Below are 26,595 nucleotides of genomic sequence, written 5' to 3'. Positions count from 1 at the left end.
CCCGGTATTTGTTCCAGGTGGTGTTGGACCATCGACAAGGGGAGGATGGAGGCTGGCATTTTTTTCAGGTGTGTGATGGACCGGCAACAAGGGGAGGATGGAGGCCCTGTATTTGTTCCAGGTGGTGTTGGACCAGCAACAAGGGGAGGATGGAGGCTGGTATTTTTTTCAGGTGTGTGATGGAGAGGCAACAAGGGGAGGATGGAGGCCCGGTATTTGTTCCAGGTGGTGTTGGACCAGCGACAAGGGGAGGATGGAGGCTGGTATTTTTTTCAGGTGTGTGATGGACCGGCAACAAGGGGAGGATGGAGGCCCGGTATTTGTTCCAGGTGGTGTTGGACCAGCGACAAGGGGAGGATGGAGGCTGGTATTTTTTTCAGGTGTGTGATGGACCGGCAACAAGGGGAGGATGGAGGCCCGGTATTTGTTCCAGGTGGTGTTGGACCAGCAACAAGGGGAGGATGGAGGCTGGTATTTTTTTCAGGTGTGTGATGGACCGGCAACAAGGGGAGGATGGAGGCCCGGTATTTGTTCCAGGTGGTTATGGACCAGCGACAAGGGGAGGATGGAGGCTGGTATTTTTTTCAGGTGTGTGATGGACCGGCAACAAGGGGAGGATGGAGGCCCGGTATTTGTTCCAGGTGGTGTTGGACCAGCGACAAGGGGAGGATGGAGGCTGGTACTTTTTTCAGGTGTGTGATGGACCGGCAACAAGGGGAGGATGGAGGCCCGGTTTTTGTTCCAGGTGGTGTTGGACCAGTGACAAGGGGAGGATGGAGGCTGGTATTTTTTTCAGGTGTGTGATGGACCGGCAACAAGGGGAGGATGGAGGCCCGGTATTTGTTCCAGGTGGTTTTGGACCAGCGACAAGGGGAGGATGGAGGCTGGTATTTTTTTCAGGTGTGCAGGGCTTCTGTTAGAAATCACGGAGCCCCATACTAAATATTTTATGACAATATTTTCACTAAAAATACACTACTCTGGTGAAGATCTTTGGACTGGTGAGTATCTTTGCAACTGGTGAGGATCTTTGCAACTGGTGAGTATCTTTTGCGACTGGTGAGTATCTTGCGACTGGTGAGTATCCTTGCGACTTGTGAGTATCTTTGCAACTGGTGAGGATCTTTGCAACTGGTGAGTATCTTTTGCGACTGGTGAGTATCTTGCGACTGGTGAGTATCCTTGCGACTGGTGAGTATCTTTTCGACTGGTGAGTATCTTTGCGACTGGTGAGTATCTTTGCGACTGGTAAGTATCTTTGCGACTGGTGAGGATCCTTGCGACTGGTGAGTATCTTGCGACTGGTGAGTATCCTTGCGACTGGTGAGTATCTTTTCGACTGGTGAGTATCTTTGCGACTGGTGAGTATCTTTGTGACTGGTGAGGATCCATGCGACTGGTGAGTATCTTAGTGACTGGTTAGTATACTACCGACTGGTGAGTACCCCAGGTTTAGTACCAGGGGAGTTAGAGGTAGTGTAGGTAAGGAAGAGCAGGTTGTTAATATTATCCCCATAGAGTAGTGGGTAATAATGCCCGACAGGATTGGGGATGCCACTCAGTGCACTTCTTGCGCCATGTATGAGTTCCTTGATGAACCAATCAAGGGCGAATACTGCTGTGCAAGATGTGAGCAAATTGTATCTCTATTAGACCAGATCCTGGATCTAGAGAACACAGTGGCAAGACTGTTCGGTAACCGAACAGTATGTTGTTTACCGGGCGCCCGCGTTCGGCACATCGCAGATCTGACAGACAGATTATTGTGCGGGGCTGGGGATGACCCAGCGCTCATGGTGCATGTGGGCACTAATGACAAAGTAAAAGGTAGGTGGAGGATCCTAAAGAACGATTTCAGGGACTTAGGTAATAGATTGAGGAAAAGGACCTCCAAGGTGGTTTTCTCTGAAATACTGCCTGTACCTCGAACCACACAAGAGAGGCAGAAGGAGATTAGGGAACTTAACAAGTGGCTGAGGAACTGGTGTAGGAAGGAGGGGTTTGGGTTCCTGGAGAACTGGGCTGACTTCTCAGTCGGCTACCGGCTCTTTAGCAAGGATGGGCTGCACCTTAATGGGGACGGTACAGCTCTTTTGGGGAGAAAGATGGCCACCAAGTTGGAGGGGCTTTTAAACTAGGAGACGGGGGGAGGGCTCAGAAGTAGAATCAGTCAGGAGGGAGCAAAGGACTGAAGGCAGTGGTAGGGTCAGCAGCGACAGTAGGTCCACAACGTCAATTGGCGGGTCTGTGCGGAAAACCTCAGACCAAACAGGAATAAACATAACTGCCAATCACGTTTAACTTCCGTAAAACTAAGAGGGGTATATGCTAATGCCAGGAGCCTAGCTAATAAAATGGATGAATTGGAAATGTTAGTACATGAGGATGACATAGACCTTGTGGGAATAACAGAGACTTGGTTCGACCCCTCACATGACTGGCTGGCCAATATCCAAGGGTATTCAGTGTACCGGAAGGTCAGGGTAGGAAAAGGAGGGGGAGGGGTATGGCTCTATGTCAAGAACAATATAAAGCTTATAGAAAGGAGTGACATTACGGATGGGATGAGCATGGATTTAGAATCTATGTGGGTTGAACTCCATAGGGAAGGAGAAAAGTAGTTGTGGGGGTTTGCTATAGGCCACCTAACCAAGGGGAGGAGGTAGAGCTGGAATTTTTAGCACTTCTGGGTAAAGTGGCAAGATTGGGATCAGTCATCATATAGGGGGACTTCAATTATCCCGACATTGACTGGGATGAGGGGACTGCACACTCACAGAAGGCCCGTCTATTCACGGAAACCTTACAGGACAACTACATGTCACAGTTGGTGGATTCCCCTACCAGAGAAAACGCAGTCCTGGATCTATTGATCACTAATGACCCAAACATAATCTCGGAGGTAGGAGTCCAGGACAACCTGGGCTCTAGCGATCACAGGATGATCACATTTAGTATAAATAACAATATAACAAGGCAAGTGGGGAACATAAGAACCCTAAACTTCAGAAGGACAAACTTTCCAAAATTGTACTCATTGATGGAAAGGGAAAACTGGGACCAAACCCTGGGATCACTGACCACAGAGGAAAAATGGGAATGCTTTAGGAACATATTAAGCAAATGCATCTTGCAGTGCATTCCTATGGGAAACAAATTTAGAAGAGACAAAGCCAAACCTGGCTGGCTAAACCGTAGCGTTAAAAAACTTATTAGGGGAAAAAAATTGGCCTTCAAGAAATATAAATCAGAGGGCACAGTATAGGCTTTCGAGCAATACAAGGAGGCAAATAAGAAAAGTAAACAAGTAATCAAGATGGCTAAAATCAACTTTGAGAGACAAATAGCGGAGGATAGTAAAAAAAGCCAAAGAAATTCTTTAAATATATCAACAGCAAAAAAAACTAGGGCAGAGCATATTGCACACATAATTAACGATTAGGGGGCTGGAGAACCTTAACTATGAAGAGCGGCTGCAATTGCTCAATTTATTCTCCCTGGAGAAGAGACGTCTAAGGGGGGACATGATAGCAATTTATAAATATCTTAATGGGGATCTCCGCTTAGAAAAAAAACTGTTCATTTGAAGGAATTGCATGAGGACTCAAGGACATACAATAAGATTAGAGGAGAAGCGTTTTAAACTCAGGCAACGAGGAGGGTTCTTTACTGTTAGGGCTACAAGATTGTGGAATTGTCTACCACAAGAGGTGGTTTCTGCGGGTAGTATGGTGGCTTTCAAAAGACTCTTAGACTTACATCTCAAGGATCAGGACATTAAGGGCTATGTGAGATGATTACAGCCACACACACCTACACAGGTTGAACTGGATGGACTATTGTCTTTATTCAACCTCACCTACTATGTAACAATTCCATTCAAAGCCTGTAATAGTGCAATACATGTTTAAACTTGAATATGCTATTACCGCATAAGCATATGTAGGGGGCATCTACTAAGCTGCTGAAAGAGAAAAAATTAAGAAAAAGGCTGCACTGCGGTTTACCTGCACCTCAATCTTTACTTCTTCCTCAGGATTCCTGCAGGTATTGCTGCCTGCTGCTGTCCCCCAGGTCAGTATAGCTTTTGGCTGCTGCTGGCTGTCCTCTAGTGCTGGTACTGCTGGTGGGAACATCTGGCTGGTACTGCTGGCTGGTTTTGATAGTGGGTACTGCTGGCTGGTTTTGCTGGTGGGTACTGCTGGCTGGTACTGCACCAGCTTTAGAAATGCATGTTCAGGGTGTGCCCCCCAGCTCTTTGTTTGTTTGTTATGTATTCGGTCTGACCAGACTTCTGGGGTTGAGCACCCCACCCTCCCACACCTGTACTCTATCAGTGTCCACTAGCAAGTAGATATTGGAGGAGTTCCTTCTAGTGCAGTTGCACATCTCTCACAGTAAGGAGTAAGTATCTCCAATGGTTTAGAGAGGCTGGATTCATCCTTCTTTTTATGGATAGTGTAGGACCCACTGACAATGGGGTACTTTGATGTAGTTGTGGGCTTGAGCACGATATGGCCATATGGTGGGACTAAATCCCCATTTTCATTAATTGATTGCCGTTATATTTGATAGTCATTTCTTGTGCATGTGTGTGCTATTCTCTGTAAATATGAATGTTGCTTGGTTCATAGCTGCACCAGCTTTAGAAATGCATGTTCAGGGTGTGCCCCCCAGCTCTTTGTTTGTTTGTTATGTATTCGGTCTGACCAGACTTCTGGGGTTGAGCACCCAACCCACCCACACCTGTACTCTATCAGTGTCCACTAGCAAGTAGATATAGGAGGAGTTCCTTATAGTGCAGTTGCACATCTCTCCCAGTAAGAGTAAGTATCTCCAAGGGTTTAGAGAGACTGGATTCATCCTTCTTTTTATGGATAGTGTAGGACCCACTGACAATGGGGTACTTTGATGTAGTTGTGGGCTTGAGCACGATATGGCCATATGGTGGGACTAAATCCCCATTTTCATTTATTGATTGCCTTTATATTTGATAGTCATTTCTTTTGCATGTGTGTGCTATTCTCTGTAAATATGAATTTTGCTTGGCTCATAGCTGCACCAGCTTTAGAAATGCATGTTTAGGGTGTGCTCCCCAGCTCTTTGTTTGTTATCCATTTGATATGTAGTTGACTAAAATGTATGAGATTTTAGTCGACTAAAAATGTACTGAAGATTTTAGTCGACTTAAACTAAAATAATTCAGATGACTAAAATACGACTAAAACTAAAAGAGCATGAGTAAAAAGACTAAGATATGACTAAAATTAAAATGGCATTTTAGTCAACAGACTGACTAAAACTAAATCAAATTTTTTTCTGCCAAAATAAACATTGGGGGAGCAGGTATTTTTTTTAGCTGTGTGTTGGACCGGCTATAAGGGGAGGTTGGAGGTGGGTATTTTTTCAGGTGTGTGTTGGACCGGTAACAAGGAGAGGATGGAGGCCCGGTATTTGTTCCAGGTAGTGTTGGACCAGCGACAAGGGGAGGATGGAGGCTGGTATTTTTTTCAGGTGTGTGATGGACCGGCAACAAGGGGAGGATGGAGGCCCGGTATTTGTTCCAGGTGGTGTTGGACCAGCGACAAGGGGAGGATGGAGGCTGGTATTTTTTTCAGGTGTGTGATGGACCGGCAACAAGGGGAGGATGGAGGGCCGGTATTTGTTCCAGGTGGTGTTGGACCAGCGACAAGGGGAGGATGGAGGCTGGCATTTTTTTCAGGTGTGTGATGGACCGGCAACAAGGGGAGGATGGAGGCCCGGTATTTGTTCCAGGTGGTGTTGGACCAGCGACAAGGGGAGGATGGAGGCTGGCATTTTTTTCAGGTGTGTGATGGACCGGCAACAAGGGGAGGATGGAGGCCCTGTATTTGTTCCAGGTGGTGTTGGACCAGCGACAAGGGGAGGATGGAGGCTGGTATTTTTTTCAGGTGTGTGATGGACCGGCAACAAGGGGAGGATGGAGGCCCGGTATTTGTTCCAGGTGGTGTTGGACCAGCAAGAAGGGGAGGATGGAGGCTGGTATTTTTTTCAGGTGTGTGATGGACCGGCAACAAGGGGAGGATGGAGGCTGGTATTTTTTTCAGGTGTGTGATGGACGGGCAACAAGGGGAGGATGGAGGCCCGGTATTTGTTCCAGGTGGTGTTGGACCAGCGACAAGGGGAGGATGGAGGCTGGTATTTTTTTCAGGTGTGTGATGGACCGGCAACAAGGGGAGGATGGAGGGCCGGTATTTGTTCCAGGTGGTGTTGGACCAGCGACAAGGGAAGGATGGAGGCTGGCATTTTTTTCAGGTGTGTGATGGACCGGCAACAAGGGGAGGATGGAGGCCCGGTATTTGTTCCAGGTGGTGTTGGACCAGCGACAAGGGGAGGATGGAGGCTGGCATTTTTTTCAGGTGTGTGATGGACCGGCAACAAGGGGAGGATGGAGGCCCTGTATTTGTTCCAGGTGGTGTTGGACCAGCGACAAGGGGAGGATGGAGGCTGGTATTTTTTTCAGGTGTGTGATGGACCGGCAACAAGGGGAGGATGGAGGCCCGGTATTTGTTCCAGGTGGTGTTGGACCAGCAAGAAGGGGAGGATGGAGGCTGGTATTTTTTTCAGGTGTGTGATGGACCGGCAACAAGGGGAGGATGGAGGCCCGGTATTTGTTCCAGGTGGTGTTGGACCAGCGACAAGGGGAGGATGGAGGCTGGTATTTTTTTCAGGTGTGTGATGGACCGGCAACAAGGGGAGGATGGAGGCCCGGTATTTGTTCCAGGTGGTGTTGGACCAGCGACAAGGGGAGGATGGAGGCTGGTATTTTTTTCAGGTGTGTGATGGACCGGCAACAAGGGGAGGATGGAGGCCCGGTATTTGTTCCAGGTGGTGTTGGACCAGCGACAAGGGGAGGATGGAGGCTGGTATTTTTTTCAGGTGTGTGATGGACCGGCAACAAGGGGAGGATGGAGGCCCGGTATTTGTTCCAGGTGGTGTTGGACCAGCGACAAGGGGAGGATGGAGGCTGGTATTTTTTCAGGTGTGTGATGGACCGGCAACAAGGGGAGGATGGAGGCCCGGTATTTTTTCAAGGTGGTGTTGGACCAGCGACAAGGGGAGGATGGAGGCTGGTATTTTTTTCAGGTGTGCAGGGCTTCTGTTAGAAATCACGGAGCCCCATACTAAATATTTTATGACAATATTTTCACTAAAAATTCACTACTCTGGTGAAGATCTTTTGACTGGTGAGTATCCTTGCGACTTGTGAGTATCTTTGCAACTGGTGAGGATCTTTGCAACTGGTGAGTATCTTTTGTGACTGGTGAGTATCTTGCGACTGGTGAGTATCCTTGCGACTTGTGAGTATCTTTGCAACTGGTGAGGATCTTTGCAACTGGTGAGTATCTTTTGCGACTGGTGAGTATCTTGCGACTGGTGAGTATCCTTGCGACTGGTGAGTATCTTTTCAACTGGTGAGTATCTTTGCGACTGGTGAGTATCTTTGCGACTGGTGAGTATCCTTGCGACTGGTGAGTATCTTTGCGACTGGTGAGTATCTTTGCGACTGGTGAGGATCCTTGCGACTGGTGAGTATCCTTGCGACTGGTGAGTATCTTAGTGACTGGTTAGTATACTACCGACTGGTGAGTACCCCAGGTTTAGTACCAGGGGAGTTAGAGGTAGTGTAGGTAAGGAAGAGCAGGTTGTTAATATTATCCCCATAGAGTAGTGGGTAATAATGCCCGACAGGATTGGGGATGCCACTCAGTGCACTTCTTGCGCCATGTATGAGTTCCTTGATGAACCAATCGAGGGCGAATACTGCTGTGCAAGATGTGAGCAATTTGTATCTCTATTAGACCAGATCCTGGATCTAGAGAACACAGTGGCAAGACTGTTCGGTAACCGAACAGTATGTTGTTTACCGGGCGCCCGCGTTCGGCACATCGCAGATCTGACAGACAGATTATTGTGCGGGGCTGGGGATGACCCAGCGCTCATGGTGCATGTGGGCACTAATGACAAAGTAAAAGGTAGGTGGAGGATCCTAAAGAACGATTTCAGGGACTTAGGTAATAGATTGAGGAAAAGGACCTCCAAGGTGGTTTTCTCTGAAATACTGCCTGTACCTCGAACCACACAAGAGAGGCAGAAGGAGATTAGGGAACTTAACAAGTGGCTGAGGAACTGGTGTAGGAAGGAGGGGTTTGGGTTCCTGGAGAACTGGGCTGACTTCTCAGTCGGCTACCGGCTCTTTAGCAAGGATGGGCTGCACATTAATGGGGACGGTACAGCTCTTTTGGGGAGAAAGATGGCCACCAAGTTGGAGGGGCTTTTAAACTAGGAGACGGGGGGAGGGCTCAGAAGTAGAATCAGTCAGGAGGGAGCAAAGGACTGAAGGCAGTGGTAGGGTCAGCAGCGACAGTAGGTCCACAACGTCAATTGGCAGGTCTGTGCGGGAAAACCTCAGACCAAACAGGAATAAACATAACCGCCAATCACGTTTAACTTCCGTAAAACTAAGAGGGGTATATGCTAATGCCAGGAGCCTAGCTAATAAAATGGATGAATTGGAAATGTTAGTACATGAGGATGACATAGACCTTGTGGGAATAACAGAGACTTGGTTCGACCCCTCACATGACTGGCTGGCCAATATCCAAGGGTATTCGGTGTACCTGAAGGTCAGGGTAGGAAAAGGAGGGGGAGGGGTATGGCTCTATGTCAAGAACAATATAAAGCTGATAGAAAGGAGTGACATTACGGATGGGATGAGCATGGATTTAGAATCTATGTGGGTTGAACTCCATAGGGAAGGAGAAAAGTAGTTGTGGGGGTTTGCTATAGGCCACCTAACCAAGGGGAGGAGGTAGAGCTGGAATTTTTAGCACTTCTGGGTAAAGTGGCAAGATTGGGATCAGTCATCATATAGGGGGACTTCAATTATCCCGACATTGACTGGGATGAGGGGACTGCACACTCACAGAAGGCCCGTCTATTCACGGAAACCTTACAGGACAACTACATGTCACAGTTGGTGGATTCCCCTACCAGAGAAAACGCAGTCCTGGATCTATTGATCACTAATGACCCAGACATAATCTCGGAGGTAGGAGTCCAGGACAACCTGGGCTCTAGCGATCACAGGATGATCACATTTAGTATAAATAACAATATAACAAGGCAAGTGGGGAACATAAGAACCCCAAACTTCAGAAGGACAAACTTTCCAAAATTGTACTCATTGATGGAAAGGGAAAACTGGGACCAAACCCTGGGATCACTGACTACAGAGGAAAAATGGGAATGCTTTAGGAACATAGTAAGCAAATGCATCTTGCAGTGCATTCCTATGGGAAATAAATTTAGAAGAGACAAAGCCAAACCTGGCTGGCTAAACCGTAGCGTTAAAAAACTTATTAGGGGAAAAAAATTGGCCTTCAAGAAATATAAATCAGAGGGCACAGTATCGGCTTTCGAGCAATACAAGGAGGCAAATAAGAAAAGTAAACAAGAAATCAAGATGGCTAAAATCAACTTTGAGAGACAAATAGCGGAGGATAGTAAAAAAACCCAAAGAAATTCTTTAAATATATCAACAGCAAAAAAACTAGGGCAGAGCATATTGCACATATAATTAACGATGATGGGAGTATGGTTACAGAGGACACTGAAAAAGCAACCGTGCTGAATGCTTTTTTCTCGTCAGTCTTTACACAGGAAAAGGAGGGGTACACTGACCATGACTGTATGGTTAGTAGTAATACACAGGACTTGCCACTATGGCTAACAGAGGGTGAAATCAGGGAAAGGCTGGATAAACTTAACACAAACAAATCACCAGGCCCGGATGGCGTACATCCGAGAGTACTCAAGGAACTCAGTAAGGTTATATCTAGACCACTGTTCCTGATCTTTGCTGACAGTATTAGGACAGGAGATGTACCAGGGGATTGGAGGAAGGCTAACGTGATTCCGATATTCAAAAAGGGCCAGAGGCATATCCCGGGAAATTATAGGCCTGTCAGTTTGACATCAATAATATGTAAACTTCTGGAGGGGATGATAAGGGACTATATCGTAGAGTATGCTAAAGACAACAACATCATCAGCAGTAATCAGCACGGGTTTACAAATGGGCGTTCTTGTCAAACCAATCTCTTAGCATTCTACGAGGAGGTGAGCTGTGAGCTAGATAGGGGCAGACCAGTGGATGTGGTGTACTTGGATTTCGCTAAGGCGTTTGATACAGTTCCCCACAAGCGCTTAATTTATAAAATAAGGTCTGCAGGTATCGACAGCAGGGTTTGCTCTTGTATACGAAACTGGCTAAAAGGCCATGTCCAAAGGGTGGTAATAAACAGCGCATACTCAGACTGCTTTGAGGTAGTAAGCGGGGTGCCCCAGGGCTCAGTCCTGGGACCAACCTTGTTCAATTTATTCATAAACAGCATTGAGGACGGGATCAGTAGTTCGTTATCAGTTTTTGCAGATGACACAAAATTGGCCAGGGCAATAACTACACAGCATGAAGCAGATATCCTACAGAATGACCTGGACAAAATAACGGAGTGGGCAACGACATGGCAAATGAGGTTTAACGTGGAGAAGTGTAAGGTTTTGCACTTGGGGACTAAAAACATAAAAACACAATACACGTTAGGAGGGGAACCCTTGGGGGAATCAAAAATGGAGAAAGATCTGGGAGTCTTGGTTGATGATAGATTAGGCAACAGCATGCAATGTCAAGCGGCAGCTGCCAAAGCCAGCAGATTATTAGCATGCATAAAGAAAGGGATGTATTCCAGAGATAAGTCTATAATCCTTCCACTTTATAAAACTCTGGTCCGACCGCATCTGGAGTATTCTGTCCAGTTCTGGTCGCCAGTCCTCAGGAGGGATGTGTTGGAGCTGGAGAGAGTCCAGAGAAGGGCAACTAAACTGATTAGGGGGTTGGAGGACCTTAACTATGAAGAGCGGCTGCAATTGCTCAATTTATTCTCCCTGGAGAAGAGACGTCTGAGGGGGGACATGATAGCAATTTATAAATATCTTAATGGGGATCTCCGCTTAGAAAAAAAACTGTTCATTCGAAGGAATTGCATGAGGACTCAAGGACATACAATGCGATTAGAGGAGAAGCGTTTTAACCTCAGGCAACGAGGAGGGTTCTTTACTGTTAGGGCTACAAGATTGTGGAATTGTCTACCACAAGAGGTGGTTTCTGCGGGTAGTATGGTGGCTTTCAAAAGACTCTTAGACTTACATCTCAAGGATCAGGACATTAAGGGCTATGTGAGATGATTACAGCCACACACACCTACACAGGTTGAACTGAATGGACTTTTGTCTTTATTCAACCTCACCTACTATGTAACAATTCCATTCAAAGCCTGTAATAGTGCAATACATGTTTAAACTTGAATATGCTATTACCGCATAAGCATATGTAGGGGGCATCTACTAAGCTGCTGAAAGAGAAAAAATTAAGAAAAAGGCTGCACTGCGGTTTACCTGCACCTCAATCTTTACTTCTTCCTCAGGATTCCTGCAGGTATTGCTGCCTGCTGCTGTCCCCCAGGTCAGTATAGCTGGTGGCTGCTGCTGGCTGTCCTCTAGGGCTGGTACTGTTGGTGGGAACATCTGGCTGGTACTGCTGGCTGGTTTTGATAGTGGGTACTGCTGGCTGGTTTTGCTGGTGGGTACTGCTGGCTGGTACTGCACCAGCTTTAGAAATGCATGTTCAGGGTGTGCCCCCCAGCTCTTTGTTTGTTTGTTATGTATTCGGTCTGACCAGACTTCTGGGGTTGAGCACCCCACCCTCCCACACCTGTACTCTATCAGTGTCCACTAGCAAGTAGATATTGGAGGAGTCCCTTCTAGTGCAGTTGCACATCTCTCCCAGTAAGGAGTAAGTATCTCCAATGGTTTAGAGAGGCTGGATTCATCCTTCTTTTTATGGATAGTGTAGGACCCACTGACAATGGGGTACTTTGATGTAGTTGTGGGCTTGAGCACGATATGGCCATATGGTGGGACTAAATCCCCATTTTCATTAATTGATTGCCGTTATATTTGATAGTCATTTCTTTTGCATGTGTGTGCTATTCTCTGTAAATATGAATGTTGCTTGGTTCATAGCTGCACCAGCTTTAGAAATGCATGTTCAGGGTGTGCCCCCCAGCTCTTTGTTTGTTTGTTATGTATTCGGTCTGACCAGACTTCTGGGGTTGAGCACCCAACCCACCCACACCTGTACTCTATCAGTGTCCACTAGCAAGTAGATATAGGAGGAGTTCCTTATAGTGCAGTTGCACATCTCTCCCAGTAAGAGTAAGTATCTCCAATGGTTTAGAGAGACTGGATTCATCCTTCTTTTTATGGATAGTGTAGGACCCACTGACAATGGGGTACTTTGATGTAGTTGTGGGCTTGAGCACGATATGGCCATATGGTGGGACTAAATCCCCATTTTCATTTATTGATTGCCTTTATATTTGATAGTCATTTCTTTTGCATGTGTGTGCTATTCTCTGTAAATATGAATGTTGCTTGGCTCATAGCTGCACCAGCTTTAGAAATGCATGTTTAGGGTGTGCCCCCCAGCTCTTTGTTTGTTATCCATTTGATATGTAGTTGACTAAAATGTATGAGATTTTAGTCGACTAAAAATGTACTGAAGATTTTAGTCGACTTAAACTAAAATAATTCAGATGACTAAAATACGACTAAAACTAAAAGAGCATGAGTAAAAAGACTAAGATATGACTAAAATTAAAATGGCATTTTAGTCAACAGACTGACTAAAACTAAATCAATTTTTTTTCTGCCAAAATAAACATTGGGGGAGCAGGTATTTTTTTCAGCTGTGTGTTGGACCGGCTATAAGGGGAGGTTGGAGGTGGGTATTTTTTCAGGTGTGTGTTGGACCAGCAACAAGGGGAGGATGGAGGCCCGGTATTTGTTCCAGGTAGTGTTGGACCAGCGACAAGGGGAGGATGGAGGCTGGCATTTTTTTCAGGTGTGTGATGGACCGGCAACAAGGGGAGGATGGAGGCCCGGTATTTGTTCCAGGTGGTGTTGGACCAGCGACAAGGGGAGGATGGAGGCTGGTATTTTTTTCAGGTGTGTGATGGACCGGCAACAAGGGGAGGATGGAGGCCCGGTATTTGTTCCAGGTGGTGTTGGACCAGCGACAAGGGGAGGATGGAGGCTGGTATTTTTTTCAGGTGTGTGATGGACCGGCAACAAGGGGAGGATGGAGGCCCGGTATTTGTTCCAGGTGGTGTTGGACCAGCGACAAGGGGAGGATGGAGGCTGGTATTTTTTTCAGGTGTGTGATGGACCGGCAACAAGGGGAGGATGGAGGCCCGGTATTTGTTCCAGGTGGTGTTGGACCAGCGACAAGGGGAGGATGGAGGCTGGTATTTTTTTCAGGTGTGTGATGGACGGACAACAAGGGGAGGATGGAGGCCCGGTATTTGTTCCAGGTGGTGTTGGACCAGCGACAAGGGGAGGATGGAGGCTGGTATTTTTTTCAGGTGTGTGATGGACCGGCAACAAGGGGAGGATGGAGGCCCGGTATTTGTTCCAGGTGGTGTAGGACCAGCGACAAGGGGAGTATGGAGGCTGGTATTTTTTTCAGGTGTGTGATGGACCGGCAACAAGGGGAGGATGGAGGCCCGGTATTTGTTCCAGGTGGTGTTGGACCAGCGACAAGGGGAGGATGGAGGCTGGTATTTTTTTCAGGTGTGTGATGGACCGGCAACAAGGGGAGGATGGAGGCCCGGTATTTTTTCCAGGTGGTGTTGGACCAGCGACAAGGGGAGGATGGAGGCTGGTATTTTTTTCAGGTGTGTGATGGACCGGCAACAAGGGGAGGATGGAGGCCCGGTATTTGTTCCAGGTGGTGTTGGACCAGCGACAAGGGGAGGATGGAGGCTGGTATTTTTTTCAGGTGTGTGATGGACCGGCAACAAGGGGAGGATGGAGGCCCGGTATTTGTTCCAGGTGGTGTTGGACCAGCGACAAGGGGAGGATGGAGGCTGGTATTTTTTTCAGGTGTGTGATGGACGGACAACAAGGGGAGGATGGAGGCCCGGTATTTGTTCCAGGTGGTGTTGGACCAGCGACAAGGGGATGATGGAGGCTGGTATTTTTTTCAGGTGTGTGATGGACCGGCAACAAGGGGAGGATGGAGGCCCGGTATTTGTTCCAGGTGGTGTTGGACCAGCGACAAGGGGAGGATGGAGGCTGGTATTTTTTTCAGGTGTGTGATGGACCAGCAACAAGGGGAGGATGGAGGCCCGGTATTTGTTCCAGGTGGTGTTGGACCAGCGACAAGGGGAGGATGGAGGCTGGTATTTTTTTCAGGTGTGTGATGGACCGGCAACAAGGGGAGGATGGAGGCCCGGTATTTTTTCCAGGTGGTGTTGGACCAGCGACAAGGGGAGGATGGAGGCTGGTATTTTTTTCAGGTGTGTGATGGACCGGCAACAAGGGGAGGATGGAGGCCCGGTATTTGTTCCAGGTGGTGTTGGACCAGCGACAAGGGGAGGATGGAGGCTGGTATTTTTTTCAGGTGTGTGATGGACCGGCAACAAGGGGAGGATGGAGGCCCGGTATTTGTTCCAGGTGGTGTTGGACCAGCGACAAGGGGAGGATGGAGGCTGGTATTTTTTCAGGTGTGTGATGGACCGGCAACAAGGGGATGATGGAGGCCCGGTATTTGTTCCAGGTGGTGTTGGACCAGCGATAAGGGGAGGATGGAGGCTGGTATTTTTTTCAGGTGTGTGATGGACCGGCAACAAGGGGAGGATGGAGGCCCGGTATTTTTTCAAGGTGGTGTTGGACCAGCGACAAGGGGAGGATGGAGGCTGGTATTTTTTCAGGTGTGTGATGGACCGGCAACAAGGGGAGGATGGAGGCCCGGTATTTGTTCCAGGTGGTGTTGGACCAGCGACAAGGGGAGGATGGAGGCTGGTATTTTTTTCAGGTGTGCAGGGCTTCTGTTAGAAATCACGGAGCCCCATACTAAATATTTTATGACAATATTTTCACTAAAAATACACTACTCTGGTGAAGATCTTTGGACTGGTGAGTATCCTTGCGACTTGTGAGTAACTTTGCAACTGGTGAGGATCTTTGCAACTGGTGAGTATCTTTTGCGACTGGTGAGTATCTTGCGACTGGTGAGTATCCTTGCGACTGGTGAGCATCTTTTCGACTGGTGAGTATCCTTGGGACTGGTGAGTATCTTTTCGGCTGGTGAGTATCTTTACGACTGGAGAGTATCTTTGCGACTGGTGAGTATCCTTGCGACTGGTGAGTATCCTTGTGACTGGTGAGTATCTTTGCGACTGGGAAGTATCTTTGCGACTGGTGAGTATCCTTGCGACTGGTGAGTATCTTAGTGACTGGTTAGTATACTACCGACTGGTGAGTACCCCAGGTTTAGTACCAGGGGAGTTGGAGGTAGTGTAGGTAAGGAAGAGCAGGTTGTTAATATTATCCCCATAGAGTAGTGGGTAATAATGCCTGACAGGATTGGGGATGCCACTCAGTGCACTTCTTGCGCCATGTATGAGTTCCTTGATGAACCAATCGAGGGCGAATACTGCTGTGCAAGATGTGAGCGATTTGTATCTCTATTAGACCAGATCCTGGATCTAGAGAACACAGTGGCAAGACTGTTCGGTTACCGAACAGTGTGTTGTTTACCGGGCGCCCACGTTCGGCACATCGCAGATCTGACAGACAGATTATTGTGCGGGGCTGGGGATGACCCAGCGGTCATGGTGCATGTGGGCACTAATGACAAAGTAAAAGGTAGGAGGAGGATCCTAAAGAACGATTTCAGGGACTTAGGTAATAGATTGAGGAAAAGGACCTCCAAGGTGGTTTTCTCTGAAATACTGCCTGTACCTCGAACCACACAAGAGAGGCAGAAGGAGATTAGGGAACTTAACAAGTGGCTGAGGAACTGGTGTAGGAAGGAGGGGTTTGGGTTCCTGGAGAACTGGGCTGACTTCTCAGTCGGCTACCGGCTCTTTAGCAAGGATGGGCTGCACCTTAATGGGGACGGTACAGCTCTTTTGGGGAGAAAGATGGCCACCAAGTTGGAGGGGCTTTTAAACTAGGAGACGGGGGGAGGGCTCAGAAGTAGAATCAGTCAGGAGGGAGCAAAGGACTGAAGGCAGTGGTAGGGTCAGCAGCGACAGTAGGTCCACAACGTCAATTGGCAGGTCTGTGCGGGAAAACCTCAGACCAAACAGGAATAAACATAACCGCCAATCACGTTTAACTTCCGTAAAACTAAGAGGGGTATATGCTAATGCCAGGAGCCTAGCTAATAAAATGGATGAATTGGAAATGTTAGTACATGAGGATGACATAGACCTTGTGGGAATAACAGAGACTTGGTTCGACCCCTCACATGACTGGCTGGCCAATATCCAAGGGTATTCGGTGTACCGGAAGGACAGGGTAGGAAAAAGAGGGGGAGGGGTATGGCTCTATGTCAAGAACAATATAAAGCTGATAGAAAGGAGTGACATTACGGATGGGATGAGCATGGATTTAGAATCTATGTGGGTTGAACTCCATAGGGAAGGAGAAAAGTAGTTGTGGGGGTTTGCTATAGGCCACCTAACCAAGGGGAGGAGGTAGAGCTGGAATTTCTAGCACTTTTGGGTAAAGTGGCAAGATTGGGATCAGTCATCATATAGGGGGACTTCAATTATCCCGACATTGACTGGGATGAGGGGACTGCACACTCACAGAAGGCCCATCTATTCACGGAAACCTTACAGGACAACTACATGTCACAGTTGGTGGATTCCCCTACCAGAGAAAACACAGTCCTGGATCTATTGATCACTAATGACCCAGACATAATCTCGGAGGTAGGAGTCCAGGACAACCTGGGCTCTAGTGATCACAGGATGATCACATTTAGTATAAATAACAATATAACAAGGCAAGTGGGGAACATAAGAACCCTAAACTTCAGAAGGACAAACTTTCCAAAATTGTACTCATTGATGGAAAGGGAAAACTGGGACCAAACCCTGGGATCACTGACCACAGAGGAAAAATGGGAATGCTTTAGGAACATATTAAGCAAATGCATCTTGCAGTGCAATCCTATGGGAAATAAATTTAGAAGAGACAAAGCCAAACCTGGCTGGCTAAACCGTAGCGTAAAAAAACTTATTAGGGGAAAAAAATTGGCCTTCAAGAAATATAAATCAGAGGGCACAGTATCGGCTTTCGAGCAATACAAGGAGGCAAATAAGAAAAGTAAACAAGAAATCAAGATGGCTAAAATCAACTTTGAGAGACAAATAGCGGAGGATAGTAAAAAAACCCAAAGAAATTCTTTAAATATATCAACAGCAAAAAAACTAGGGCAGAGCATATTGCACACATAATTAACGATGATGGGAGGATGGTTACAGAGGACACTGAAAAAGCAACCGTGCTGAATGCTTTTTTCTCGTCAGTCTTTACACAGGAAAAGGAGGGGTACACTGACCATGACTGTATGGTTAGTAGTAATACACAGGACTTGCCACTATGGCTAACAGAGGGTGAAATCAGGGAAAGGCGAGTACTCAAGGAACTCAGTAAGGTTATATCTAGACCACTGTTCCTGATCTTTGCTGACAGTATTAGGACAGGAGATGTACCAGGGGATTGGAGGAAGGCTAACGTGATTCCGATATTCAAAAAGGGCCAGAGGCATATCCCGGGAAATTATAGGCCTGTCAGTTTGACATCAATAATATGTAAACTTCTGGAGGGGATGATAAGGGACTATATCGTAGAGTATGCTAAAGACAACAACATCATCAGCAGTAATCAGCACGGGTTTACAAATGGGCGTTCTTGTCAAACCAATCTCTTAGCATTCTACGAGGAGGTGAGCAGTGAGCTAGATAGGGGCAGACCAGTGGATGTGGTGTACTTGGATTTCGCTAAGGCGTTTGATACAGTTCCCCACAAGCGCTTAATTTATAAAATAAGGTCTGCAGGTATCGACAGCAGGGTTTGCTCTTGGATACGAAACTGGCTAAAAGGCCGTGTCCAAAGGGTGGTAATAAACAGCACATACTCAGACTGGTCTGAGGTAGTAAGCGGGGTGCCCCAGGGCTCAGTCCTGGGACCAACCTTGTTCAATTTATTCATAAACAGCATTGAGGACGGGATCAGTAGTTCGTTATCAGTTTTTGCAGATGACACAAAATTGGCCAGGGCAATAACTACACAGCATGAAGCAGATATCCTACAGAATGACTTGGACAAAATAACGGAGTGGGCAACGACATGGCAAATGAGGTTTAACGTGGAGAAGTGTAAGGTTTTGCACTTGGGGACTAAAAACATAAAAACACAATACACGTTAGGAGGGGAACCCTTGGGGGAATCAAAAATGGAGAAAGATCTGGGAGTCTTGGTTGATGATAGATTAGGCAACAGCATGCAATGTCAAGCGGCAGCTGGCAAAGCCAGCAGATTATTAGCATGCATAAAGAAAGGGATGTATTCCAGAGATAAGTCTATAATCCTTCCACTTTATAAAACTCTGGTCCGACCGCATCTGGAGTATTCTGTTCAGTTCTGGTCGCCAGTCCTCAGGAGGGATGTGTTGGAGCTGGAGAGAGTCCAGAGAAGGGCAACTAAACTGATTAGGGGGTTGGAGGACCTTAACTATGAAGAGCGGCTGCAATCGCTCAATTTATTCTCCCTGGAGAAGAGACGTCTGAGGGGGGACATGATAGCAATTTATAAATATCTTAATGGGGATCTCGGCTTAGAAAAAAAACTGTTCATTCGAAGGAATTGCATGAGGACTCGAGGACATACAATGCGATTAGAGGAGAAGCGTTTTAACCTCAGGCAACGAGGAGGGTTCTTTACTGTTAGGGCTACAAGATTGTGGAATTGTCTACCACAAGAGGTGGTTTCTGCGGGTAGTATGGTGGCTTTCAAAAGACTCTTAGACTTACATCTCAAGGATCAGGACATTAAGAGCTATGTGAGATGATTACAGCCACACACACCTACACAGGTTGAACTGGATGGACTATTGTCTTTATTCAACCTCACCTACTATGTAACAATTCCATCCAAAGCCTGTAATAGTGCAATACATGTTTAAACTTGAATATGCTATTACCGCATAAGCATATGTAGGGGGCATCTACTAAGCTGCTGAAAGAGAAAAAATTAAGAAAAAGGCTGCACTGCGGTTTACCTGCACCTCAATCTTTACTTCTTCCCCAGGATTCCTGCAGGCATTGCTGCCTTCTGCTGTCCCCCAGGTCAGTATAGCTGGTGGCTGCTGCTGGCTGTCCTCCAGGGCTGGTACTGCTGGTGGTTACTGCTGGTAGGAACATCTGGCTGGTACTGCTGGCGGGAACTGCTGGCTGGTTTTGATAGTGGGTACTGCTGGCTGGTTTTGCTGGTGGGTACTGCTGGCTGGTACTGCACCAGCTTTAGAAATGCATGTTCAGGGTGTGCCCCCAGCTCTTTGTTTGTTTGTTATGTATTCGGTCTGACCAGACTTCTGGGGTTGAGCACCCAACCCACCCACACCTGTACTCTATCAGTGTCCACTAGCAAGTAGATATAGGAGGAGTTCCTTATAGTGCAGTTGCACATCTCTCCCAGTAAGAGTAAGTATCTCCAATGGTTTAGAGAGACTGGATTCATGCTTCTTTTTATGGATAGTGTAGGACCCACTGACAATGGGGTAGTTGATGTAGTTGTGGGCTTGAGCACGATATGGCCATATGGTGGGACTAAATCCCCATTTTCATTTATTGATTGCCTTTATATTTGATAGTCATTTCTTTTGCATGTGTGTGCTATTCTCTGTAAATATGAATTTTGCTTGGTTTATACCTGCACCAGCTTTAGAAATGCATGTTCAGGGTGTGCCCCCCAGCTCTTTGTTTGTTATCCATTTGATATGTAGTTGACTAAAATGTATGAGATTTTAGTCGACTAAAAATGTACTGAGGATTTTAGTCAACTAAAAATTTACTAAAACTAAAATAATTCAGATGACTAAAATACGACTAAAACTAAAAGAGCATGAGTCAAAAGACTAAGATATGACTAAAATTAAAATCGCATTTTAGTCAAAAGACTGACTAAAACTAAATCAAATTTTTTTCTGCCAAAATAAACATTGGGGGAGCAGGTATTTTTTTCAGCTGTGTGTTGGACCGGCTATAAGGGGAGGTTGGAGGTGGGTATTTTTTCAGGTGTGTGTTGGACCGGCGACAAGGGGAGGATGGAGGCCGGTATTTTTTCCAGGTGTGTGTTGGACCAGCGACAAGGGGAGGATGGAGGCTGGTATTTTTTCAGGTGTGTGATGGACCAGCAACAAGGGGAGGATGGAGGCCCGGTATTTGTTCCAGGTGTGTGTTGGACCAGCGACAAGGGGAGGATGGGGGCTAGTATTTTTTTCAGGTGTGTGATGGATTGGCAACAAGGGGAGGATGGAGGCCCGGTATTTGTTCCAGGTGTGTTTTGGACCAGCGACAAGGGGAGGATGGAGGCTGGTATTTTTTTCAGGTGTGTGATGGACCGGCAACAAGGGGAGGATGGAGGCCTGGAATTTGTTCCAGGTGTGTGTTGGACCAGCGACAAGGGGAGGATGGAGGCTGGTATTTTTTTCGGGTGTGTGATGGACCGGCAACAAGGGGAGGATGGAGGCCCGGTATTTGTTCCAGGTGTGTGTTGGACCAGCGACAAGGGGAGGATGGAGGCTGGTATTTTTTTTAGGTGTGTGATGGACTGGCAACAAGGGGAGGATGGAGGCCCAGTATTTGTTCCAGGTGTGTGTTGGACCAGCGACAAGAGGAGGATGGAGGCTGGTATTTTTTTCAGGTGTGTGCTGGACCGGCAACAAGGGGAGGATGGAGGCCCGGTATTTGTTCCAGATATCCCCCATTAAGCATTCCATATGTTTGGGGTCCCAATTCCCTTCACACAAGTCAATGTCTTCATCTATGTGATATGTCACATACATCAAGGTATCAGGGCTATCTTCTACCACCCCCTGTATTCGTTCCCGCTCACCAGGACTAGTTTTAAAGTATGAGAGACCGCAAAGCCTATCTAGTAGATATCCCCCATCAATGCCTCCGGAGGCTGTATGAAAGCTATAAGGGTGCGGATCGAGGCTGGTGATATCTTCTAGGAAGGACCCATCAAAACCCATTCCTGCTATTGCATGGATGAATATATACCAGTGGAAATACATTGGGTATCTAGGGAGTACTTGTCCTTGTTTGCACTCTACCTTATGGATCTGAGTGTGATTGCACCCCTCAGGTTTCATTACCCATTTACTATACTCCTTAGGTGGATTCCAGGGTGCTGGCTCTGTTTCGTGGTAGAATGGGTCTGACTTTCCAGAATCTGGGGTTTCCTGAATGGCAAGGAGAATACACCCGCTGAGTAAACCTATGAGCAGGGGGGACAGGCCCATTCCACCAGGTTCTTTAGACACTCTTCTGAATTTGTTTACAATGAGAAGCATGCACCCAAGAGATTTTTCCCTCTATCTTTACTGAGGTGGGGGTGGTCAGCAATATCTGGTAGGGACCCTCAAACCTGGGCTCCAGTCCTCTTCGTTGGAATTTCTTGATCACCATCCAATCTCCAGGCTGTAAGGCGTGAAATTTACCATCAGAATTTTGGTCTGGAATAGAAGAGAAAACTTGGGCATGCAACTTAGTGAGCTGCTTGTGTAATTCCTACACATACATTTTTAAAGAACAATGCATCAATGCCATCTCTTGTGGAAAAAACAACCCTGTCATCGGGGGTCTCCCGAAGAATACCTCAAATGGAGATAGTTTTTCTGGATCTCTAGGAGTATGTCTAATTGATTTTAACACAAGGGGAAGAGCTTGTACCCAAGTAAGGTGCGCCTTTTCACAAATTTTGGCTAGTCTGTTCTTAATAATTCCATTATACCTTTCAACCTTTCCTGATGACTGTGGGTTATAGGGAGTATGGAACTTTTGTTCAATTTGGAGTCCTTCCATCACCTCAGCCATCACTTGGCCTGTGAAATGGCTCCCTTGATCCGATTCTACTGTCTCCATCAGGCCATACCTGCAAACAATCTCCTGCAACAGTTTCTTTGCAGTGACTGATGCAGTAGCTTTGGCTACGGGCCAGGCCTCTACCCATCCTGAAAACATGTCTACACACACAAGGACAAATTGGAATTGCTGACATTTTGGCAATTGTATGTAATCAACCTGCAGTCTTTGGAAGGGATACTGTGCTTTGGGCAAATGCTTAGTTTGGGTTTTTACAAGCTTCCCAGGATTATGTATTTGACATGTTTCGCACCCTTGACAGAATCTCTCTGCAACAGTGGTGAATCCGGGGGCCACCCAGTGAGATGTGATTGTGGAGACCAATGCCCCTTTGGACAGATGAGAGGGGCCATGCGAAGCCTCAGCCAGATATGGATACAGTGCTGGAGGGGCACAGTACCTTCCATCCTCATGGGCCCAAGAACCTTCTATTTCTTTACCATCCTGGTCTCGCCACTTCTGTTTTGTCTTTTCATCAGTTTGCACTTGTAATGTCTTCAAAACAGTCAAATCTACCTGATCTGGACTGTCAGAGGGAGGTGTGGCCATAAAGATTTCTACAGACTCAGTACCAGTGACAGCAGCCGCCTTTGCAGCGGCATCCGCTCTAGCATTCCCAAGTGATACATCATCTGTGCCTTTTGTGTGTGCTGCACATTTTAGGACTGCTATTTCATCTGGGAACCAAAGTGCCTCGAGGACTTTTTTAATGAGCTCACCATGTTTGATAGGCTTTCCACAGGTAGTTAGGAAGCCTCTCAGTTTCCACAATTGGCCAAAATCATGACATATGCCAAAAGCATATCTTGAATCTGTGTACACATTGAGCTTTTTTTCTTTCCCTAATATGCAAGCTTGCATGAGAGCCATAAGTTCTGCCACCTGGGCTGACTGATGCCCAGGTAGTTTTCCTTGGAAAAGGATTTCATCCTTGCTAACTACTGAATACACAGTAACAGGGTGCCCTTCTTCAGTATAGAAGCGGGATCCATCTACAAAAACATTGAGGTCCGCATTTTGGATGGGGGTGTCTTTGACTCTCTGTGCTTCCAGATAGTGGTCTTCCATTTCTGCATTGCAGTCATGGGTTTCTATTTCATCCTGCAGTGTCTCTGGTAACAGTGTGGCTGGATTTAATTTTGCACACCTTTTGAGCATGATATTTGTGGGTGTTAAAAGTGCCAGTTCGTATTTGGTCAGTGTTGCTGACGAAATGTGCTTTGTGGTCAGGTTCTGCATAACAACATGAACCTCGTGGGGTACATAAACTTCCAACGGGTTCCCTAGCACAATGTCCGCAGTCTTGGTCAGCATCTCAGCAGCTGCTGCTACTGCCCTTAGGCAGGGTGCCATTGCATTGACAACTGGGTCAATCTGACAACTGTAATAGCCAATGGGTTTGTCACGTCCTCCATGGTCCTGTGTCAGGACTCCAGCAGCATGGCCTCTGGACTCATGACAGTAAAGTCAGAATCCCTTGATATAGTCTGGTAGACCCAAGACGGGGGCTTCACTGATTGCAGCTTTCAAGGTCTGAATAGCATGCATTGCTCTTTGCTGAGTTCTAGTTTTCCCTGTATGTTTACAGAGTCATAGAGTGGTTTACAAACCTTGGACATTTCTGGTATCCATTGTCTGCAATATCCAACCAACCCTAGGAACCCCCTCAATTGTTTTGCATTTTGTGGCATTTTGCTATTCAGGATAGCTTTCTTTCGATCTTGTGTGAGGTGTTTTTTTCCTTGGGAGATGCAATGACCCAAAAACACAACTCGGTCCAAGTTGTATTATAACTTGGAGGGGGATACTCTGCATCCCTCTTCTCCAAGGTGATTCAACAAGGAGATAGTGGCATCTCTACATGTATCTGCTACAATCAGCAAGTCATCTACATACTGAAGTAGAGTGATATCCTCTGGGAAGTGCCATCGGTCAAGGCATTCCTTCATTGCTTTGCTGTACTCATTTGGGCTTGTTACCATGCCCTGGGGTAATCTACTCCAGGCATAATGTTGCCCCTCAAAACTGAAGGCAAATAGATATTGACAGTCAGGGTGGAGCGGTACAGTGAAAAAGGCATCCTTCAAATCAATAACTGTGAAATATTGATTAGAAGGAATTTTACTCAGAATAGTGTGAGGGTTTGGTACCACTGGGGCATCTTCTTGGATAATTTTGTTAATTGCCCTTAAGTCTTGCACCATCCGGTAGACGTTTCGGCCTGTTTTTTTCACAGGGTACAATGGGGTATTAGCTGGTGAACTCGCTTTCACCAATATACCCTCTTTCAGGAGGAGTTTGATTTGGTCTCTAATTCCCTCCAATTGAGCCAATTTCAATGGATACTGAGGTAACCTAGGGATGATAGCATCTGGTTTTAGTTTTATCTTAACAGGGGGGCAGCGGATCATAAGTCCCTTGTTCCCCTCTTTAGCCCAAACATCCGGATTCGTGCTTCTGGATAATTCACTGGGCAAGCTCTCAAAACTTTTGTCTGGTTCCAATTTACCCAAGGCGATGATGCTATCCCAGGTTTCTACCATTTGGTGTTGGTCAGGATCTGAAGGGATGTTTACTTCCACTCCATCCTCAGTGAATTGTATTTGTGCTTTAATTTGGGAGAGCAAATCTTTTCCAAGCAAATTGCAAGGAACTGAATCGCTCAAGAGCAGGGAGGCTTCAGTTTGAAAGGATCCAATTCGAACTTTGGTGGGAGTGGTTTCCAGTAGGGGATATGATATACCCCCTAGACCAACTCCTCTAATTGTATTTTGATTGGGAAGATTCACCTCACTGGATTTTAAAACGTAACGAGCTGCCCTGGTGTCTACCAAACAGTTTAGTAGCTGATTATTTAATTGCATTTGTACATAAGCACTTCCTTGCTCATTTGTTGAGATTACAGGTAACACCGGGAGCTCTCCACATCACTTAGGGTCTCTTTCAGATTCCCTTTCAGGTCGAGGTGGCCTACTTTGTCTTAGAGCTCTACACTCCCTCTTGAAGTGTCCGGGTCTGTTGCAGTTGAAGCAGACAGGTTTCCTTTTTTGTTTTTGGTTGAGATCTACATTGTTCAACTGATCAGTGACAATGCAGATCCTTTTGGGGCTTCAGTGACTCCCAATCAGCTATATTCCTTTCAATAGCAGTTGTGAGTGACAACAAAGAGGAGAGGGGCTTATCTCTCCAGTCTGGATTTGAAGTCATCAGTTTTTCCCTAATTTTTCCTCTCAACCCAGTAATGAAGCTGTGTATCAAAACAGGTGATAGGGCACTGTTAGTGATGTCCCCACCAGCCGATTCCACGGCTTGCTTAAAGTGATTGTAGTATGTCATACAATCTTCCTTTGGTCCTTGGGTCACTCCTGACACCTTGGTCCAAGACTGGGGGGGATAGACTGTTTTAATCAGTTGTGCCAATTGTTTAGTGAGTACACATCCTTGATGACTGGAGTCAACATATAGGGTCATTGGAATATTAGTATTACTAAGGATTTCATCAAAGTCCCCGTCTCCACAAACTCTCTTCATTATTTGAAGCATATTACCCCAATTTGCATTGTAGCTCGCCTGGATGTCCAGCAGCTCTTTTGCAAATTTAATGGGATCAGTCCTTGGATGGGGGATAACACTCAGAAAACCCTTCATCTCAGAGGGAGTCCAAGGTACATGATGTGTCATCTTTCCAGTGGATCTCCCATTATTATCATAAACGACCTGCTCTCTTACAGGAAATACAGATATGTCATCTAAAAAATATATCAACGGTTGATTGGTGTTTTGGGATTGTGCCACAGAATCCAAATAAGAATGGGTAAAATTGTTGCTGCTAGGTGGGGGCACTTTATCTAACTGCAAAGTGCCTTGAAGGGTGGCATTAACAGTTCCATGGTATACAGGTGCACCCACATTGGGTGTTACCATCTCCCTGTTAGATTGACACCACACAGGTCCTTGCTGTGGAGTACTGGTCACTCGAGAGCCTAAAGGTACATAGGCAGTGTACTCAGTACCGGAACTGCAAGTGTTACTTTCAGCAGCAGTATTGCTCTTTAACTGCTGTCTAGGGGAGAAAGCTGGCTCATAGCCAGTAAATGGAGGATTATTGTATTCGGGAGGTTCTTCCGTCAGAGGGGAAGAAAGTACCCCTTCTGACGGTATATGATCTTTGGTACTGGGGAGACTTTTCTCCCTTAATGTCAGCATTCCGTTTCTCTTTGATTCATCCAGGATTTTAACTGGGGTGTCAAATTTAGCAGCAAGTTGTGGCTTTCCCTTCTTATCTGCCGAAAGATGACAATTCATATTAGTTTTTGAGTATTTTTCTAACAAGGACCGGGCGGTTGCATAAGGCCCTAAGCCTGACAAACCCTCTGTTCATCACTGTCACTACTCTGGGGATTTGGCTCTAGTACCTACAATATTCACATCATCAGCCCTGTTCATGGATTCTACCATCCATGCACTCCAAGCATCTCTTTCATTT

General features: G+C 46.5%; 1 long non-coding RNA gene and 1 pseudogene across 3 annotated transcripts in view; both read right to left on the bottom strand.

The window, feature by feature from the left end:
• The window catches only part of LOC309566389, a 249,249-nt gene that overhangs the window by 80,776 nt on the left and 141,878 nt on the right, over nt 1-26,595 (bottom strand). The gene's annotated exons all lie outside the window — the stretch shown is intronic.
• On the bottom strand, nt 21,501-22,049 carry LOC309566945 (annotated as a pseudogene). Its single transcript has one exon. The product of its transcript is annotated as an uncharacterized misc_RNA (transcript).

The sequence above is a fragment of the Pelophylax lessonae genome (assembly GCF_965119305.1).
Source record: "Pelophylax lessonae genome assembly, chromosome: 11".
In the NCBI taxonomy this organism is placed as follows: domain Eukaryota; kingdom Metazoa; phylum Chordata; class Amphibia; order Anura; family Ranidae; genus Pelophylax; species Pelophylax lessonae.
The sequence above is the reverse complement of the archived record's forward strand: the minus strand, read 5'-3'. Positions and strand labels throughout refer to the sequence as shown.